Source organism: Phyllobates terribilis, unplaced genomic scaffold (genome assembly GCF_046119375.1).
Source record: "Phyllobates terribilis strain yellow unplaced genomic scaffold, ASM4611937v1 Scaffold_1__5_contigs__length_1240528914, whole genome shotgun sequence".
NCBI classification, from domain to species: domain Eukaryota; kingdom Metazoa; phylum Chordata; class Amphibia; order Anura; family Dendrobatidae; genus Phyllobates; species Phyllobates terribilis.
Window position 1 is genome coordinate 743160757 of NW_027362761.1, and position 21877 is coordinate 743182633.

General features: G+C 44.7%; 1 long non-coding RNA gene across 1 annotated transcript; it reads right to left on the minus strand.

Annotated features, from left to right (window-relative positions):
• Positions 1 to 12346: 12346 nt before the first annotated feature.
• LOC141170627 (uncharacterized) lies at positions 12347 to 17310 on the minus strand. The gene is made up of 3 exons (XR_012252316.1): positions 17118 to 17310; positions 15357 to 15492; positions 12347 to 14148 (listed from the first exon to the last, which is right to left on the minus strand). It is a non-coding gene; the product is annotated as an uncharacterized lncRNA (long non-coding RNA).
• Positions 17311 to 21877: the final 4567 nt, after the last annotated feature.

A 21877-nucleotide genomic window follows, 5' to 3' on the forward strand; every position in this document is an offset into this window, starting at 1 on the left:
TTTAAAAACTTGAAATGTTCCAGGTTTAATAATACCAGCCCATAGCAGTACCCCACCTAGTAAATAATAATAATTTTATTTATTTTGTGCCGACATATTCTGCAGCACTTTGCAATACACCTTCACCTGGTGTCTGATTTGAAGTGAAGTTCTCTGCCAGTTACTGATCCAGCCACAGGCCCATCCATCTGGTTTGTCAAGAGTCACACTCATCTCCTCAGTCCATAAAACCTTTGAAAAATCAGTCTTCAGACATTTTTTGGTCCAGTCGTGACGTTTCAGCTCATGTGTCTTCTTCAGTGCTCGGCCATGTCTCTGAGCACTGAACATCTTGTACTTCTGAGCACTCCAGGGAGGTTGCAGTTCTGGAGGATACTGGGTTCCTGGTCGCTTCACACTTGGTTCTCAAACCTTTGGCAGTTAACCCTGTTGACTATTTGCAATAAAAGTTTTAATGGTTCTGTGATCACGCCCCAATATCTTAGCAATTTCAAGAGTGCTGCATATCTCTGTAAGACTTTTAACAATTTTTGACTTTTCAGAGTCAGTTACATCTCATTTTTTGCCCATTTTGCTTGAAAAAAACAGGCTGCCTAATAATTCTGGTGTTAGGTGTTAATATGCTTAGGCCTCACTCTTCCTCATTACACAAATACACATCACCTGATCTGCTTCATCCAATAAGCATTCAAATTCATGCAGCTTGGAGATGGAGAATCTGCATAGAAATAATGATATGGTCAAAATACTCACTTGTCTTATAATTGTGCACACAACGTATTACTGAAAATCAGTGGCCAATGATTGCTACAGCAGTTACGTACAATTTTTTTTTCTATGATATGGGTCTCATTAGCAGTTAAGAAAAGGTTGTGCATTAGTGGACAACACCTTTCACATGGCAGCCATTTAGAAGAATGGTCATCCATGGCATACAAGAAAGTCCACTAGAACAAGATCTGCTTTTAAGACACTCTCTTCTCTGACTCATAGAGCTGTGTCTGAGCAGAGAATGTAGGTTGTATGCACTGGCGAGCACAGACAGAAAAGGGCCCCTGTGCAAGAACAGTATATGGGCCCTCTGCGGTCCAATAGCTCATCATAATGCACAATTCCACCTGCTTTGGAGGTAGACATGGGCTTCCTCACCTCCCAGGCCCTTGTGCGGCTGCACAGGCTGCACCAATGATATGTCCGCCCCTGGTCGTATGGATAGGGGTTGTCCTGGTCATACAAAATAGTTCACACAAATTTGTTTGATGAAAAATTCACATGAAAGATACTCAATTTGAAGTGTTACTGGATGCAGGTCAAAAACCTCTCCGTGAACATACCCTAAAATCATAAATGTATAATTCAGCTTAAAAAATCATCACAAACCAATTTCAAGCAATGGAGTTTTGATGTTAACGCTGCAGGATGGCTATATCAATTAAAAGATGCTTTTGAACTCCTGACTGGATGACTAGTGCAATATGGGTTATTCGAGAACACGTAATAAGGCATTGAATAGTTTTCCTTGTGACGTAATAATAAAAATTCTGTATCCAGTGTGCAATATGTCATAGCAATTTCCTGTTTGAAGAAAAGTTAAATCTCTGCCTAACCTATATTAAGAAAATATTGTGGCACTATAAAATAATTGTCTACCTTCTTAATGCTACATAATGCACTTTAAGGGGCTGTTTCATTAAGAAAACTTTAGTCCATATAGTAAAATGAATGCTTTCTTATTTGAGAGAGTCCTTATAGTCCTGTTTTAAAAAAGCACATAAAGAGCAGATGCTGTGGGCAACATATATTAAATATAGGGTTCATCTTTACCCTTCTTTAAGTAATAATTGACTTTGAAAAACATAACACAATGTTGAACAAATATTAGTTATACATTAGTGGTGCTGGACAAATAGTGCGTTTATCATACATAAATATACAATGAAACACTTGGTTTTCAAAACCAAAACAGACACTGCAAAGAAAGGAAACTACAGAGGGATATTCCCCTTCTGAATCAGCATTAGGTCATAGCACTCATTTTGACATTGATATTCTCCTGGAGAACAAACACAATCCCTTTCATATTGAGAAACGCATGCTGAGGGCTCCCCCTATAGTTACGTCCACTGACTGAACAAAACCTCACCATTTATTTTATACTTCTGTAAATACATGGCCTACATGGCGTACTATTGTGGATTTTGTTTTTCAATATTAGTTTTCAGACACTTCAAAGGAACTGCTTTTATCTGAGAGGCTATCAAAATGAACAATAATTTTATTATGCTAACATTGTCTAGCATAAAATTGCTCATTTAGCAGTCATCAAGGAGTGATTGGTGTCTATTCTTGTAACATTAATATTGTAGGAAACAGAAACAGCTTACTAGGGATAACGAGGGACTTAAAGGGGTATTCCCATCTCCAAGATCCTATCCAAATATGTAGCAGGTGTAATAATAATATTAGCAAATACCTCCAATTAGAAATGTAGTATAGTTTTTCTGATTCGCTATGTCGCTTACCCCATGTGCAGGCATTGCAGGACCTTAGGTATCCATGGTTACAACCAGTCATATAGTGACAGTTAGTTAATTTTAGTGGTCGTAGCTAGTGTTGAGCGAGCATGCTCGACACTGCTCGGTACTCGCCCGAGCATCACGCTACTCGGGATGTTCGGTGAGCACCGAGCATTTCCGGGTTACTTGGGCGGGAGCTCGGGTCTCCACCCTGCACGTTTGGCGCTCTTTACAGAGCCAATGAACATGCAGGGATTGCCAGCCAGTCACTGTAATACCGCAGCCATGTTGGTTGTGGGCATTACAGTGATTGGCTGGCCGCACAGCGTCACCTCGAGTATTTAAAACCGGGCGCCGCCATCTTGGACACAGTCGCTCCAGATCAGACGGTGTAGGGAGAGTGCTGCTGAGCTAGGGAGAGATTTATACTGCGAAATAGGTAGTGTAAGGTCTCTAAAGCCTGCAAAATCAAACAAACAGTCCTTCTCAGGACTAATATCCATCCCAGATATCAGGCAGGCAGACAGGCTGTATAGGAGACGCAGTGGTTATACCAACAAATACTGCATTACAGTCCTGTGTGCTGCTTTTCAAATTGCTAGACTTAGCCCCAGGTCTCAGGGGCCAGGAAAAATCCTTTTTTTTTCATCTAAATCCTCTTTTTTTTTTTTCCCTCAGTCAGACTTTGCAAATAACCGTCTTATTAACCTTTTGGTATCCCCCCCCCCCAAAAAAAAAAAATTTAGTGTGTCTGTGAGTGTTCAGACACAAATATATCTGTTTAAAAGAGTCTGGTGTAGGCCAGATAACTAGAACTGTGGTTTTGCAGTTCCACGGTTCAAATCTCTGTATTATCCACTTTTTTGCCTTTTTTCCATAAAAAAAAACAGTTTGAGTGTCTCGCTGACTGTTCAGACACAAATATATCTGTTTAAAAAATTCTGGTGTAGGCCAGAGAACTAGAACTGTGGTTTTCCTCTTCCACGGTTCAAATCTGGGTGTAATCCACCTTTTTGCATAAAAAAAAACAGTTTCAGTGTCTCGCTAACTGTTCAGACACTAATATATCGGTTTAAAAGATTCTGGTGTAGGCCAGAGAAATAGAACTGTGGTTTTCCTCTTCCACGGTTCAAATCTGGGTGTAATCCACCTTTTTGCATAAAAAAAACAGTTTCAGTGACTCGCTGACTGTTCAGACACATATCTGTTTAAAAGATGCTGGTGTAGGCAAGAGAACTAGAACTGTGGTTTTCTTCTTCCACGGTTCAAATCTCCTTTTTATTACCCTTTTGCCATTGATAGTGCGAGCGTAAGCTATTTTACTTCATTTACAATGGGCAAGACGAGTGGCAAGGGACGTGGAACTGGACGTTCTTTTGATGGTGCGTGCAGAGGACGGGGCCGTGGCCAAGGTGAAAATGTGCCACAACCAACAGCCACATCTTCTCGCTCCCAGTTCTTGACCGAATTACTAGGGAAGCACACAACAGCACCACTATTGTGAACTGATCAGTGTGAACAGGTTATTAATTGGATAGCAGATAATACTTCCAGTCACCTGGGCACCACCACCTCCGGTCTGTCTTCCACATGGTCAAGTCTTAGTAGCCATGAGTCTCGACCGCATACTCCTCCTCACCCTGATGCTCCTTCCTCTCACCATGCCGAGTGTCGTCAGACAGCAACTGATCCCACAGTTGGACACTCTGAAGAGCTGTTCACTGGTCCATTTCCATATTTGGGCCCCTCGCCTGCTCCACTTGAAGTGGTGGAAGAGGAGATCCCATGTAGCGATGGGCAAATATTTGAACAGCCACGGCCACAGGAAGGCGAAGCTGGCAATTTGTCACAAGAGGTGGACTATGACGAGACACAACTGCCACGAAGTGAGGAGGAGGACCGTGGTACGGAAGTGGAAGAGGAGGAGGTGGTGGATGATCTAGTAAATGACCCAACGTGGCAGGAGGACACGCAGAGCGAGGCCAGCAGCACACAGGGGGAGGGAGGCAGAGTACCCCAACAGGCAGGAAGAAGCAGTGTGGTGGCCGCAGACAGAAGGCAGGCAACCGTTCCCAGTAACACCAACACGAGGGACGTTGCCAGTACAAGCGGTAGGTCTTCCAGAGTATGGAATTCTTTTAAAGACTCTGCTGATAACCCCAAAAAGGCCATTTGTACCACCTGCCATGCCAGCATCAGCAGGGGTGACAAAACTACCAGCCTGACCACCACCAGCATGATCAGGCACATGGCAGCAAAGCACCCGACTTTGTGGGCGAACCCCAGGGTCCACGACCAGTGTTAGCGGGTGTCACCACTGCTTCTTCCGCTGTTGTGCGTGTAAGAGAGCCCCCTGTTGTGCGTGCAAGGCAATCCCCTGTCCGTACTGCATGCAAAGATGCCCCCTCGTCTCAGTCTTCACTTGTTATGGCAGTTTCTCAAGAAACAGCATCAACGTCCACGTCCCACCACAGCGTTCAATTGTCCATATCCCAGACCTTTGAATGAAAGCGCAAATTCGCAGCCAACGCCCCACAGGCCACAGTCCTAAATTCGCACATTTCACAACTGCTTGCTTTGGAAATGCTGCCTTTTAGGTTGGTGGAGACGGAATCCTTCCGCAACCTTATGGCGGTGGCCGTCCCTCGGTACTCGGTCCCCAGCCGACAATATTTTGCCCGGTGTGCCATCCCCGCACTACACAAGCACATGTACCAAAACATCTGCCGTGCCCTCAACAACGCAGTTACTGGGAGAGTCCACCTGACAACGGACACATGGACAAGTGCTTGTGGCCAGGGACAGTACATCTCCCTGACGGCACACTGGGCAAACATAGTGGAAGCCGGGACCCAGTCGGACCTTGGGACGCAACACATCCTCCCCACACCGAGGATTGCGGGCCCTATGTCAGTCAGAGTTGCGCCCACAGTGTACAGCTCCTGCGCATCATCCTCCTCCTCATGTTCAGCCTCCATCTCAGATATCACCACATCAGTTCCAAGCTGGAAGCACTGCAGTACTGCCTCAGCCAAGCGGCAACAGGCTGTGCTGAAACTCATAAGCTTAGGTGATAAACCTTACACTGCTTGTGAGTTGTGGACGGCTGTGAAAGAGCAGGCAGATCTGTTGCTGAGACCACTGAACCTACATCCAGGCATGGTTGTGTGTCACAATGGCCGTACCCTAAGTTGCCAGATCTGCTCGTCAAAGTACGCCGCCTGTCAGCTCATTTTCAGAAGTCGGCTACAGCTTCCGCCGCCCTTGCTGTGTTGCAGTAGCGTTTGCAGCTTCCGTCACACCGACTGGTGTGTGATGTCCCCACACATTGGAACTCTACCCTCCACATGTTGCAAAGGATTTGTGAGCAGAAGAGAGCAGTTGTGGAGTACCAGCTGCAACAAGGCTGTCGATATTCAGGTCAGACTCCACACATAAGACCTCAGGAGAGGACCTGGATGTCTGACATATGTACCATCCTGACAAACTTTGAGGAGTCCATCAAGATGGTGAGTGGCGATGACGCCATCATTAGTGTCAGCATCCCACTTGTCTGTGTTTTGAAACGCTCTCTGCAGAGAATTAAAGAGGAGGCATTGCAGCCAGAGTATGATGAGATGGATCAAGAAGCCGTAGCGGGCAATTACACACAGCCCAGCCTCATCTCATCCCAACGTGCATTGTGGGACAATGAGGGAGAGGAGGAGGAGGAGGAGGAAGAGCAGGAGCTGGTATCATGCGCTGTAGACGGTAGTACCTTTACAACTGTCATACCGTCGGTTCAGCGTGGGTGGCCTGAGGACAGGGGGGAGGAGGTGTATTGCCAAGTTTTTTTAGCAATAAGGTTCGGATACAGCTTTAAAGAAGGCAACCACTTGTAATATAACACAATTTTATTTATAATAGATAATTTGAAAGATAAAATACAGAATCAAAGGAATAGTATGATATTATGATATTGCTGTCACGATTACACAGCCTGACTTCTCGCAGCTGACTTTTTGGTGCTTTGTGTTTTTCGGCAGTGAGGGAGTTAATTCTCTCTCTCTCTGTGCTAGACGAGGTCCAGCCTCGCCCAGCTGCAATCAATGCTGCTGTAGTGAGACTCCTTCAATTTCCTGCTGGTCTGTTAGGGAAGTGTCGGTGAAAGCATTTCATGCAGACTAACAGAGCGGATCGTGGTAGTTGGAGTTTCAGAGATAAGTGTATTCGGAGAGTTTTTTCCCTTCCTCGCTTTATCATTTATCTCCTTTCCCGTTGGTGTTCCCTCTGTTGTAGTTGTGTAGTTTTTGTATGCAAGGTGGTTTTGGTTTTTCCCTTGTACTGTCTCGTTCGTCTAAGTACTGTGTGTGGGCATATTATTACTTGTCCCCTTTTGTTGTGATCGGGGTCCTTCTCAGGACTAGATTACTTAGGTGCAGGGATCCTCAGGAGGTAGGGGTTACGCTGGCGGCCTGGACCTCTGTACCTTTAACAGTACCTCCAGGTTGAGGGATTAGTCAGGGCCCCAGCTTAGGGTCAGCTTAGGCCCCCTACCTCCAGTATACAGAGACAGCGTGACATTTTCACCGACCACTTAGTTTTTCTCCAGCTACCATGGATCCAGTAGCCGGTCTAGCTCGGCAGTTGCAGAGTTTGTCCATGGAGCTGGCGGACGTTAGGTCCAAGGTTTTGTATCCTCAGGAGCAAGCCGGACCAGAACCTAAAGTAGCTCTCCCTGACAGGTTCACTGGGGGGCGGGACAAGTTTTTTGTTTTCCGGGAGGCATGCAAGTTGTACTTTCGGCTGCGGCCTCGGTCATCGGGGAGTGAAGAACAAAGGGTGGGAATTGTCATCTCGCTCCTACAAGGGGACCCACAATCTTGGGCGTTCTCTCTTCCCCCGGGCTCCCCGGCTCTCCAGTCAGTGGATAGGTTTTTCGCTGCTCTGGGACTCGTATATGATGACCCAGATCGGATCTCCCTTGCTGAGTCTAAGTTACGTAGGATTCAGCAGGGAGATCGTCCGGCGGAGGAATTCTGTTCGGAGTTCCGTAGGTGGGCCACGGACACCCAGTGGAATGACCTGGCTCTTAGGAGCCAGTTTTGTCAAGGTTTATCCGACAAATTACAGGATGTGTTGGCACAGTATGACTCTCCCGAGTCACTGGAAGCCGCTATGGCCCTTGCTATTCGCGTTGACAGACGGCTTCGGGAGAGGTGCGGGATAACTCTACCCCCTGTGATGACTCCACCTCCTACAAGGTCCCCTCATATGGTGGTTCCCCTGGTCAGTCCAGAGGAGCCTATGCAATTAGGAGGGACATCATTTCGGGGGAGGGGACCGGTGGTGCGCCATAAGACAGGAAGGTGTTTCTTCTGCGGGAGAAAGGGACATTTTATTGGGGGGTGTCCACCCCGTCCCTTGCAGAGTGAAGAGTCATCGGAAAACTGTTGATCCCAGGTTGTGTGGTGGACGGCAATCTGGGAGTAGGTATTTCGTCCCTAGGTTCGTCTCAGTTTCTCGTACCGGCGGAGGTGGTGGTGGGTACGAGAACTGAGAGGATATCTGTTCTTCTGGATAGTGGGGCCGGGGCTAATCTGGTTGATGATCGGTTTGCCCGGGTTCAAGGTATGCGATTGAGTGAGTTGGCTAAACCCATCCCCATATTCTCGATCGATGCCAGGCCTCTCGGTCAGGGAAGTTTTTTGCAAGCTGTGCATGACGTAAAACTTCAAGTGGGGGCGATACATAAAGAACTGCTGTCTTGCTACGTGTTGGAGGGTCTTCCCACTCCTATAGTGTTGGGCCTTCCTTGGTTAACTAAGCATAACCTGGTTATTAATTGGCAAACCAAAGAGATAAGCCAATGGAGTAAATTCTGTAATAAAAACTGCATGAACACGGTCATCGGTGCGGTTAGTCCTTGGGTCTTACCTCCATTTCTGGCGGACTTTGAGGATGTATTCTCGGAGAAAGGGTGTCAGGAACTACCTCCTCATCGCGAGTATGACTGTTCTGTAAAACTGCTCCCTGAGGCCAAGTTACCTAAAGCTAGGTTGTATAACCTTTCTGGTCCTGAGAGGCAGGCCATGAAGGATTATATTTCAGAAAGTCTGGCTAAGGGGCATATTAGACCTTCATCTTCACCGGTGGCTGCGGGGTTCTTCTTTGTTAAGAAGAAAGATGGAGGCCTACGCCCTTGCCTGGATTTCCGTGAACTTAATCGGATTACGGTCCGAGATCCGTATCCGCTCCCACTTATTCCCGATCTCTTTAATCAGATCGTGGGCGCCAAATGGTTCTCTAAGTTGGATCTCAGGGGGGCGTACAATCTGATTAGGATGAAGGAGGGGGATGAGTGGAAGACGGCGTTTAACACTCCGGAGGGGCATTATGAGAACCTTGTCATGCCATTCGGTCTGACTAATGCCCCGGCGGTGTTCCAACACTTTGTTAATGACATTTTTCGCCGCCTGGTGGGACAGTTTGTTGTCATATATCTGGATGATATCTTAATTTACTCGCTGGATCTGGTGTCTCATCAGGAGCACGTTAGGCAGGTGTTACAGATCTTGCGGGATAATAAACTGTATGCCAAATGGGAAAAGTGTGTGTTCGCCGTACAGGAACTCCAGTTTTTAGGCTTCCTGGTTTCAGCGTCCGGTTTTCGTATGGACCCTGGGAAAGTGCGGGCAGTTCTTGAGTGGGATCGGCCAGAGAATCTTAAGGCACTACAACGTTTCCTGGGGTTTGCTAATTATTACCGGAAGTTCATTCGTAATTTCTCGTCCATGGTTAAGCCTCTCACAGACATGACTAAAAAGGGGACGGATTTTTCTAGGTGGTCTGACAAGGCTTGTCAAGCATTCTCCTCCTTGAAAAAATGTTTTGCCTCGGCACCCATACTCATTCAACCTGATGCGTCACAGCCATTCATTGTAGAGGTAGACGCTTCCGAGGTAGGGGTGGGAGCAGTATTGTCACAAGGTTCGTCCCCTGGTAAGTGGCATCCGTGCGCCTTTTTCTCTAAAAAATTGTCGTCCGCTGAGAGGAATTACGATGTCGGCAATAGGGAACTCTTGGCCATTAAGTTAGCTTTTGAGGAGTGGCGCCATTTTTTGGAGGGGGCAGTCCATCCGGTCACCGTCATCACCGATCACAAGAACCTGCTATATCTGGAGTCCGCGAAACGTCTGAATCCCAGACAAGCTAGGTGGTCATTGTTTTTTACCAGGTTTAATTTTGTCGTTACATATCGTCCTGGGTCAAAAAATGTAAAGGCGGATGCCTTATCTCGTAGTTTCCCTGGGGCCGGGAATACGGACGACCCGATTCCTATCCTTCAGGAGGGGGTGGTGGTTTCGGCAGTATGCTCTGAGCTGGAGGAGGAGGTATTGGAGGCTCAGGGGGACGCCCCTGTTGGACCTCCGGGGAGACTGTTTGTTCCAGATCAGTTGCGACAAAAGGTGATCGAGGCACACCATAACTCAGTTTTTGCAGGACACCCGGGGAGTAAAGCAACTGTGGATCTCCTCTCGCGTCGGTTTTGGTGGCCTAACTTACATAAGGAGGTGGTAACTTTTGTCGCGTCCTGTGGGGTTTGTGCGCGCTCTAAGACCTCACATACCCGTCCGTCTGGGGCCCTCTTACCTTTGAAGATCCCGGAGCGTCCTTGGACTCATCTGTCTATGGACTTTATTACGGACCTCCCTCCGTCTTCGGGTAAAACGGTCATACTCGTTGTAGTGGACAGGTTCAGCAAGATGGCACATTTTATCGCTCTTCCTGCTCTCCCTAATGCTAAAACTCTTGCGCAGGTGTTCATTGGGGAGATTGTGAGGCTTCACGGGGTACCCTCCGAGGTGGTGTCTGATCGGGGGTCTCAGTTTGTGTCCAAGTTCTGGAAGGCGTTTTGTGCACGGCGGGGGATGCATTTGTCGTTCTCATCGGCTTTTCATCCTCAGACCAATGGTCAGACGGAACGAATGAACCAGAGCTTGGAGACATATCTCCGGTGTTTTGTGTCAGAGAACCAGGAGGACTGGGCTTCTTTCTTACCTCTGGCAGAGTTTGCTCTTAATAATAGGCGGAGCGAGTCCACTGGTAAGTCCCCGTTTTTTGGGGCATATGGTTTCCACCCCCAGTTTTGTACTTTCAGTAGGGGGGGCTCTTCGGGGGTTCCTGAGGAGGAACGATTTTCCTCATCACTCGCTTCAGTATGGAGAGGGGTACTGAAGAATCTGAATACTATGGGGAACCGATACAAACGTATGGCTGATAGGAGGAGAGTGTCTGGTCCGGACCTAAGTGTGAACGATCGGGTATGGTTGTCTACCAGGAATATAAAACTTAAGGTTCCCTCCTGGAAACTGGGTCCCAGGTTCATCGGGCCGTACAGAATCAGTTCTATAATTAATCCGGTGGCATTCCGTCTTGACCTCCCCCCTACGTTTAAAATTCGCAACGTGTTCCACAGATCGTTGCTTAAGAGGTATGTGGCGCCGGTGGTACCGTCACCTTTACCTCCGCCTCCAGTGGTGGTCAATGGTAACTTGGAGTTCCAGGTATCGAGGGTCATCGATTCACGCTTTAATCGCCGGTCCCTTCAGTACCTGGTTCATTGGAAAGGGTATGGTCCTGAGGAGAGGATGTGGGTTCCTGCGTCGGATATTAACGCAGACCGATTAGTTCGGGCCTTCCACACGACTCACCCGGATAAACCTGGCCCTGAGGGTCCGGAGGCCCCTCGTAGAAGGGGGGGTACTGTCACGGGTGTGTCGCCACGAAAATCGTCACGATTACACAGCCTGACTTCTCGCAGCTGACTTTTTGGTGCTTTGTGTTTTTCGGCAGTGAGGGAGTTAATTCTCTCTCTCTCTGTGCTAGACGAGGTCCAGCCTCGCCCAGCTGCAATCAATGCTGCTGTAGTGAGACTCCTTCAAATGCCTGCTGGTCTGTTAGGGAAGTGTCGGTGAAAGCATTTCATGCAGACTAACAGAGCGGATCGTGGTAGTTGGAGTTTCAGAGATAAGTGTATTCGGAGAGTTTTTTCCCTTCCTCGCTTTATCATTTATCTCCTTTCCCGTTGGTGTTCCCTCTGTTGTAGTTGTGTAGTTTTTGTATGCAAGGTGGTTTTGGTTTTTCCCTTGTACTGTCTCGTTCGTCTAAGTACTGTGTGTGGGCATATTATTACTTGTCCCCTTTTGTTGTGATCGGGGTCCTTCTCAGGACTAGATTACTTAGGTGCAGGGATCCTCAGGAGGTAGGGGTTACGCTGGCGGCCTGGACCTCTGTACCTTTAACAGTACCTCCAGGTTGAGGGATTAGTCAGGGCCCCAGCTTAGGGTCAGCTTAGGCCCCCTACCTCCAGTATACAGAGACAGCGTGACAATTGCGTACACTTTTGTAGATTAAAGGTTACTAAGGTTAAATACTTATAAAGGTTACATACTTACTATTGGATAGAAGAAGAAAAAGATTTCCCTAGTAGCATATACATCATCTGTCCGGAAACTTCAGCTGGAGAAGCGCTCAGCGATGGGCAGAGAATTCATACTAGGTCCCCTACACTGTGAAGGGCGTCCCCTTCACAGGTCCACAATGCTTCTGCCATAACTGAATTCTTCAACAGCTTTATACTTTAGAAAAATGCTTACCCAACCTAATATTACGTAAGCATGAAAGTTCATAGGTTGTTGTCCAACATTCCAATCTTGTGACAGTGGCCAGCTATCACAGATGAGCAATACTGGACAAGACCTGTTCACGGACCATTCTACTTCATAATGTTTACATATGATAAGAGTAAATCCTACACAAATCAGAACAAGGTTTTCTTCCCAGACAGTATATTGTGTTAAGAAGCTATGTATTAGTGAGATACATTCACAGATAAAGTATACCTTAACACAGAATATATAATCAGAATATTGATTAATGGTTGGATACATCATAATGGGTTTCAGATAGCCACTTATATTTTTGGTACTACAATAAGCTTCTCCATCTTAAATCATATATCTGTAGTTTTATTTACAATTTTGTGCAATCGTCTGTCTCTAGTTCTACATCGGCTGACAAACACAGCGTATACAAAAGGCTAATTCCCTTCAGTAATAAAGATTAAACCTCAGACTTAGCAAACTTAGCCTAATGCTTTAGTATGTCTGGACTAATGACCCCTAGAGTCTACTGAGGTAAGACACCTACAAATGCTGATGTCTGGTTTATATTTCAATATGGATTTGAAATATAAAATAGCCATTTTTCATGTTCATACTACAATCCACCCTTGGTTATCTGAAACCATATATTATTTATATCCAACGCCATATCCCAAAGGAATAACTTCAACAGATGAGCAACATAGAGATAACAAAGAAGGAATACATTGTATACAGCAACATAAAGCAATACATGCACAAATTATTGCAAAAATTACTCCTAAAATATAGCGTAAATACCCAAAATCAGGCAGCCAGGAAAATAACCAGTCCCACCATTTACCATCGCTTCGTGTGATGTGATTAACATCATCCTGTAACTGATCTATTTGAGACTGCAAATCTTGGCTGTGATCAGACAGATTAAAACAACACATCCCATCAAACTCTTGACATCCATGATTATGAATTAACAACAAATAATCTATAGTTGCCCTATTTTGTAAAATTCCTTTTCGGTAACTTTGTATATCCAATAATATATTCTCTAAGGCTCTACTAGTAATATTTATTGATCTAGCCACAAGACAAGATAATCTACCTACAGTATGGGCAGCATATGCTGTTATGACAGGGTATCCTACCATTGTCAAATATATTCCTAGAATTTCTGATTCAGTTAGTAAATTTACATTATAATTACAATTTTCTGATAAGCGAGAAAATCCCCTTTTGGAACGCTTAATTTTATGAGATGGGAATAAAGGATACATCATTAAACCTAATCTAGAGATAACACATGGCCCCCCTGTTATATTGGCCGGAATATAATTAAAAGTTATATTCCCACAAGAAAACATCCACCCCTTGGGCAATTTTACATGTTGTATGTATGAGGGGGAAATTACTGTATTATTACACTTCATATTTTTCCCCGACCTTATTTTCTTACAATCTTTACCTGTACAAATAATATCAATCTCATTATTCCCTGTTTTTCTTTCTATTTTCATTTGCTGGCATTTACCTATTTTATTTTGGTCGCAAGTCATTTGATAACATAACTCAGCAGATGCAATGTATTGAGTCTTTATAGTGATCATATCTTCAGTAATAAAATCTTCTCCAGTACAGTTTATACAAGTGTAATACGGGTTGTATTTATAATTCTGAAGCACATCTCCTTCTTCCGTCTCCTCATCTTGGATAAATCCCCCTATCAATTTGGTCCACAGTCGTAAGGGGGTTGGTATAGCTACCATACAAGTTTCCAACACATTTGTAGCAGTAGCAGTCTTTGCCATACAAAAATGGCTCATGTTTGTCTGTTGCGCCAAGTAACTCCATAAATTCTGCTTAATTTTCCATAAAGCCTCATTCTCCTTCTCCGGCGTTTCTCTTTCCCTTCTGTATAACGGTTGGGTAGTGACAGAGACCAAAAGGACCATGCTTGTAACACCGATCATCCACCATCTCCAATTTTGAGTCTAAAATGGAAATTTATATACATTAGTCTCTGAGATAACACCGGTCTGCAGGAACATGTTCCCACTTCTCTTGTCCTGGCTTCATCACTATTAACACATTGTCTGCCTTTTGGGCGATCACCTCTGCAGGTTCTGGAGGACCTTTATCTCCAGGTTGCTTCACCCAGATTTTTGCACCATCATTCAGAGAATGAGTGGAGCCAAAACCTCTGTCTCCTCCAACTGTTATTATTGTAGGAGCTGTTCCCTTGATTATTTTCATTTTCTGGATAGACAAAATTAATAATTGAGCTATCCTGTCTCCCTTTTGGATCAACAAGTCACTATCCCCACTATTCAACAGGAGTACCTTGATTTCACCTTGATAATCCTGATCTATCACTCCTCCCATCACTTGAATTCCACTCAGGGCCAAACCTGATCTTGGAGCTATAAGACCAAAATGCTCAGGAGGCATTTGTAATTCTATAGCAGTTCTGATTGCCTTTACCCCCCCTATTTCTTATCTGATTTCCTCATGAGAGTGTAAATCTAGTCCTGCTGCCTGTGGGGTGGCCCTATAAGATCCCAGGGCCCCTGGCTCTAGTTCCCAATAGAGAACTGTCTGTCCTGTGGTAGTAGCTTTTAAAGGCATGATCTGTAAATTGGGGGTAATCATTCTCATTAATGGTGTTTCCTGTTCTCCAACTGGTCTGTTATTAAGAATGTTAAGGGCTTCACTTAAATGTTTTCTCCACCCTTTGTAGTTTCCGTTTCCCAATTTTTTCAACTGTTCTTTCAATAGCCCCTTCATCCGCTCTACCAATCCTGCGGCTTGAGGATAATATGGGATATGAAAGATCCCCTCAATGTTATGTTCTGAGCAGAACTCTGCGACCTTCCTGGTCTTGAAGTGACGACCATTGTCACTCTGAATTTGCAATGGATTACCGTAATATAATATTATGGTTTCCATGGTTTTAATGGTACTGTTAGCATTGGCCGTTTTACACGGACAAGCCATCATATACCCTGAGTATGTATCCACGGCCGTGCATACATACACACACCCTCCATCTTGTGGAAGGGGGTCGATGTAATCTACCTGCCAAATTTGTCCAGGTAGTTTACCTCAGGCTATTTGACCACAAACAACATGATGGACAGGTCTTTGTTGTGAATGTTGGCATACTGGACATTTCATAATTGTTTCCTTGATTACATCTAACCTGATGGGCACCCTCTGGTCTATGCCCATTGAGTCAGTCCGAGCAGCTCCTCAGTGGTGTCAGTCTTTACTGGATTCAGTGACTGATATTTTGGACTGTTCGTCTGCTACTGAGTTGAAGAATCTTTCCAGGGTATCTGAAGCACAAATAGCATTAACATGAAACACAGTCACTTTAATTATTTGTACAATTGCCCAGATATCTTGCCACAACTCTTTTCCCCATACTTCTTTGCTATGTATACTTGTAGTCTGATAGCCCACTGCGTTCCACACATGGTTGTTGCCTTGGTAACTAGCTGACGCTTCTGTAAACCACACTTGTTTCCTCTGCTCAGGAATCAATTGTTCGAAGGGTATCTCCTGCTCCTGAAGTCCCACAGAGACTTTGCTTAACTTCTCATGCAATGTGGAGATTCCACTAACTCCTGCTTTTGCTCTGTCCTGAATTGCCTCAATTTGCTTTCCTCCTAATTCTGTAGTTATAACCTTGCACTCACTGAATTGTTTTGGATTTCCATTAATCAAACTGGCCTCCGCCTCTGTATCTACCAACATTTGTGGGGAGTGGCCAGCATGTCAATCACTTTTATGTCTCCCTCCATCGATCCTCCATTTCAGATGAAGACATCTTATTAGGAGAAAATGATGCCCCCTTCTGTTGGGCTTTGAATTCCTGTATCAAGGATTTAACTTCAGCATAAAGATCCTCAAACCCCGGTGCTGTGGGCTTTGCTGGCGACGAGGAGCGAGTGGGCCCTCTCTCTCCCCATGTCCTGCTCGGCCCCTGCTGTGGGGATTCAGAATCTTTTACTGTAACCTTTCTATTATGTGAAACCTCTGACTTTTTATTAAGTCCTTTCTTTTGATACAATTTCCACATCTCGTCAGTACCAATCCCGTCTATTTTATCCCTGTGGACACCATCCCATTGATCAGGGCTACACTCTATTCCTGATTTGGCTATGGCCAAGGCTACTTTCTTTTTATTAACCTTCCCTCGTCTCCTTCTGTATTTATACTGCGCTACACATACCGCTGCCTTTTTTGCTACATGCTGATATCCATCACATCTGTCCATTAATAACTTATTCTGACACTGTGCTATAACCAAAGCATTCTGGGCCTCACAAAACAGACTTTCCAATTCCTGAACTTTTGTTAATATACGTACGTATTCTTTCCTCAAGCTGTTTTCTACATGCATGTAACAAAATCCATCCTCTCCTGCTCACAGCACCCAATTCCTGCTTTTTTTCCACTCTCACTTTTTGCAAGCATTCAACGACATCATCAGGTTCAGCATCATTCAAACATTTGTCCCATGATTCACTTAATCCAACACATTGCGACCACTCTTTGGCGAAAATATGGTAAGGAGCCGGCTCCCACCCTGGAATTTCTACAGAAACACTTACAACCTCTTTTTTCTTAAAGAGAGGCATGTTTTAAGCAATATCACACTATCACACAGAGTCCCTTCTACTTTCCAATAAAAAGATCTTCTGAGCCTTCTGCGTATCCTGCCGACTACGGCAAATTATGTATTGCATTATGTATTGCCAAGTTTTTTTTAGCAATAAGGTTCGGATACAGCTTTAAAGAAGGCAACCACTTGTAATATAACACAATTTTATTTATAATAGATAATTTGAAAGATAAAATACAGAATCAAAGGAATAGTATGATATTATGATATTGCGTACACTTTTGTAGATTAAAGGTTACTAAGGTTAAATACTTATAAAGGTTACATACTTACTATTGGATAGAAGAAGAAAAAGATTTCCCTAGTAGCATATACATCATCTGTCCGGAAACTTCAGCTGGAGAAGCGCTCAGCGATGGGCAGAGAATGCATACTAGGTCCCCTACACTGTGAAGGGCGTCCCCTTCACAGGTCCACAATGCTTCTGCCATAACTGAATTCTTCAACAGCTTTATATTTTAGAAAAATGCTTACCCAACCTAATATTACGTAAGCATGAAAGTTCATAGGTTGTTGTCCAACATTCCAATCTTGTGACAGTGGCCAGCTATCACAGATGAGCAATACTGGACAAGACCTGTTCACTGACCATTCTACATCATAATGTTTACATATGATAAGAGTAAATCCTACACAAATCAGAACAAGGTTTTCTTCCCAGACAGTATATTGTGTTAAGAAGCTATGTATTAGTGAGATACATTCACAGATAAAGTATACCTTAACACAGAATATATAATCAGAATATTGATTAATGGTTGGATACATCATAATGGGTTTCAGATAGCCACTTATATTTTTGGTACTACAATAAGCTTCTCCATCTTAAATCATATATCTGTAGTTTTATTTACAATTTTGTGCAATTGTCTGTCTCTAGTTCTACATCGGCTGACAAACACAGCGTATACAAAAGGCTAATTCCCTTCAGTAATAAAGATTAAACCTCAGACTTAGCAAACTTAGCCTAATGCTTTAGTATGTCTGGACTAATGACCCCTAGAGTCTACTGAGGTAAGAGACCTACAAATGCTGATGTCTGGTTTATATTTCAATATAGATTTGAAATATAAAATAGCCATTTTTCATGTTCATACTACAGGAGGAGGAGGAGGAGAGCATGGTCAGTCGTCATCTTGGTGAGGACACGGAAGTCTTGCTCGTTACCAGTCTGGCACGCATGGCTGACTTTTTGTTACGCTGCCTTAACCGTGACCCTCGCGTTGTCAAAATGTTGGGTGACAGTCATTACTGGTTGGTGACACTTTTAGGCCCCCGCTACAAGGAGAACTTTCACTCTCTTATTCCTGAGGTGGAGAGGTCTACAAAAATGGGCCAGAACCAGAATGCACTTGCTGCAGAACTGTTAAAAAAATTCCCATCTGAACACGCTAGCGGCAGAGGTCACAGTTCGTTGCCCAACCAAGGCGTACAGGCAAGAGAGATGCAATTCCAATCCAGCAGAGGCAGCGGATCACTGTCAACGTTCTGGGACAGTTTTGTGAGACCCACCCAGCTTACAGGCCCTGAGGTGTGGGGTACTCTCACAAGGAGTGGAAAGTTTCAAAAGATGGTGAGGGAGTACCTTGCCGACCATACCAGCGTCCTCCGTGATTCCTCTGTGCCTTTTAATTATTGGGTATCCAAGCTGGACACTTGGAATGAACTCGCTCTGTACGCCTTGGAGGTCCTGGCCTGCCCTGCCGCTAGCGTGTTATCGGAGCGTGTTTTTAGTGCCGCTGGGGGAATTATAACTGATATGTGCACTTGCCTGTCAACTGACAATGCTGACAAGCTGACCCTTATCAAAATGAACAAGGGCTGGATTAGGCCAGACTTCTCATCACCACCAAATGACAGCAGAGTAACATAAAGTCAAATCCACTGTGTTATTTCGGGAGGTGTATTCCCATGCACCGCTTCACACCCACACATGGGTATACGCTTCCTCATTTCGGCTGTTTTTTGCTCTTCTCCTTATCCTCAGCCTCCACCACCACTATACCACCAGGGTGACCGTGGTCCGTGTTGCCAGCATTGCAAGTTCCTCCGTCCTAATTTTTTGCAGCTTTTGCTTGGAAGGCATAGGTAAAGACTATGGGAGACCCACTCCCCAATAATGGGAATAATGTTTTTAATATGCTGTACTGCATGGGTCTTGTAAGGGGCATTAAAATCGTCTTGTTAAGCTACTGTGACCTCCACGTATCTTCCAAGGGTCATTGATATTGTCTTTTTATTCCACTGTAACCTCCACCACTTTTCCAAGGGGCATTGATATTGTCTTTTTATTCCACTGGGACCTCCACGTCTTTTCCAAGGGGCATTAAAACCATCTTGTTAAACCACTCTGAACTCCACGTCTCTTCCAAGGTGCATTAAAACCGTCTTGTTAAGCTACTGTGACCTCCACGTCTCTTCCAAGGGGCATTAAAACCTTCTTGTTAAACCACTCTGAACTCCACGTCACTTCCAAGGGGCATTAAAATCATCTTGTTAAGCTATTGTGACCTCCACATCTCTTCCAAGGGGCATTGATATTGTCTTTTTATTCCACTGCAACCTCCACCACTCTTCCAAGGGGCATTCATATTGTCTTTTTATTCCACTGTAACCTCCACCACTCTTCCAAGGGGCATTCATATTGTCTTTTTATTCCACTGGGACCTCCACGTCTCTTACAAGGGGCATAAAAACCGTCTTGTTAAACCACTCTGAACTCCACGTCTCTTCCAAGGGGCATTAAAACCGTCTTGTTATGCTACTGTGACCTCCACGTCTCTTCCAAGGGGCATTAAAACCGTCTTGTTAAACCACTCTGAACTCCATGTCTCTTCCAAGGTGCATTAAAACCGTCTTGTTAAGCTACTGTGACCTCAACGTCTCTTCCAAGGGGCATTAACGCCGTCTTGTTAAGCTACTGTGAGCTCCACTTCTCTTCCAAGAGGCATTAAAACCGTCTTATTAAACCTCTCTGAACTCCACATCTCTTCCAAGGGGCATTAAAATCGTTTTGTTAAGCTACTGTGACCTCCACATCTCTTCCAAGGGGCATTGATATTGTCTTTTTATTCCACTGCGACCTCCACCACTCTTCCAAGGGGCATTGATATTGTCTTTTTATTCCACTGGGACCTTCACCACTCTTCCACGGGGCATTGATATTGTCTTTTTATTCCACTGGGACCTCCATGTCTCTTCCAAGGGGCATTAAAACCTTCTTGTTAAACCACTCTGAACTCCACGTCTCTTCCAAGGGGCATTAAAATCGTCTTGTTAAGCTACTGTGACCTCCACGTCTCTTCCAAGGGGCATTGATATTGTATTTTTATTCCACTGCAACCTCCACCACTCTTCCAAGGGGCATTCATATTGTCTTTTTATTCCACTGTAACCTCCAACCCTCTTCCAAGGGGCATTGATATTGTCTTTTTATTCCACTGGGACCTCCACGTCTCTTCCAAGGGGCATTAAAACCGTCTTGTTATGCTACTGTGACCTCCACGTCTCTTCCAAGGGGCATTAAAACCATCTTGTTAAACCACTCTGAACTCCACGTCTCTTCCAAGGTGCATTAAAACTGTCTTGTTAAGCTACTGTGACCTCCACGTCTCTTCCAAGGAGCATTAAAACCGTCTTGTTAAGCTACTGTGAGCTCCACGTCTCTTCCAAGGGGCATTAAAACCGTCTTATTAAACCACTCTAAACTCCACGTCTCTTCCAAGGGGCATTAAATAATTTTGTTAAGCTACTGTGACCTCCACGTCTCTTCCAAGGGGCATTGATATTGTCTTTTTATTCCACTGCGACCTCCACCACTCTTCCAAGGGGCATTGATATTGTCTTTTTATTCCACTGGGACCTTCACCACTCTTCCAAGGGGCATTGATATTGTCTTTTTATTCCACTGGGACCTCCACGTCTCTTCCAAGGGGCATTAAAATTGTCTTGTTAAACCAATCTGAACTCCACGTCTCTTCCAAGGGGCATTAAAACCATCTTGTTAAACCACTCTTAACTCCACGTCTCTACCAAGGGGCATTAAAATCGTCTTATTAAGCTACTGTGACCTCCATGTCGCTTCCAAGGGGCATTAAAACAGTCTTGTTAAACCACTCTGAACTCCACGTCTCTTCCAAGGGGCATTAAAACCGTCTTGTTAAGCTACTGTGACCTCCACGTCTCTTCCAAGGGGCATTAAAACCGTCTTGTTAAACAACTCTGAACTCCACGTCTCTTCCAAGGGGCATTAAAATCGTCTTGTTAAGCTACTGTGACCTCCACGTCTCTTACAAGGGGCATTGATATTGTTTTTTATTCCACTGCGACCTCCACCACTCTTCCAAGGGGCACTGATATTGTCTTTTTTTTCCACTGGGATCTCCACCACTCTTCCAAGGGGCATTGATATTGTCTTTTTATTCCACTGGGACCTCCACGTCTCTTCCCAGGGGCATTAAAACCATCTTGTTAAACCACTCTGAACTCCACGTCTCTTCCAAGGGGCATTTAAAATCGTCTTGTTAAGCTACTGTAACCTCCACGTCTCTTCCAAGGGTCATTCATATTGTTTTTTTATTCCACTGTAACCTCCACCACTCTTCCAAGGGACATTGATATTGTCTTTTTATTCCACTGTGACCTCCACGTCTCTTCCAAGGGGCATTAAAACAGTTTTGTTATACCACTCTGAACTCCACGTCTCTTCCAAGGGGCATTAAAACCATCTTGTTAAGCTACTGTGACCTCCACGTCTCTTCCAAAGGTCATTAAAACCGTCTTGTTAAGCCTCTCTGAACTCCACAGCTCTTCCTATGGGCATTGAAATGTTGTTTTTAATTACCTCTAACCTCCACTACTCTTCCAACGGGCATTGCATTGCCTCCTAATTTTAATCAGCTTTTGCTTTTCAATGCATAGGCGAGCACTAAGGGAGGCCTGTTCCCCAATAATGGGTAGAAGGTTTTTAGTACGCTGTAATCCACGTCTGTTTCAAGGGGCATTGCAGTTCCTCATAATTTTTGGAAAGCCTT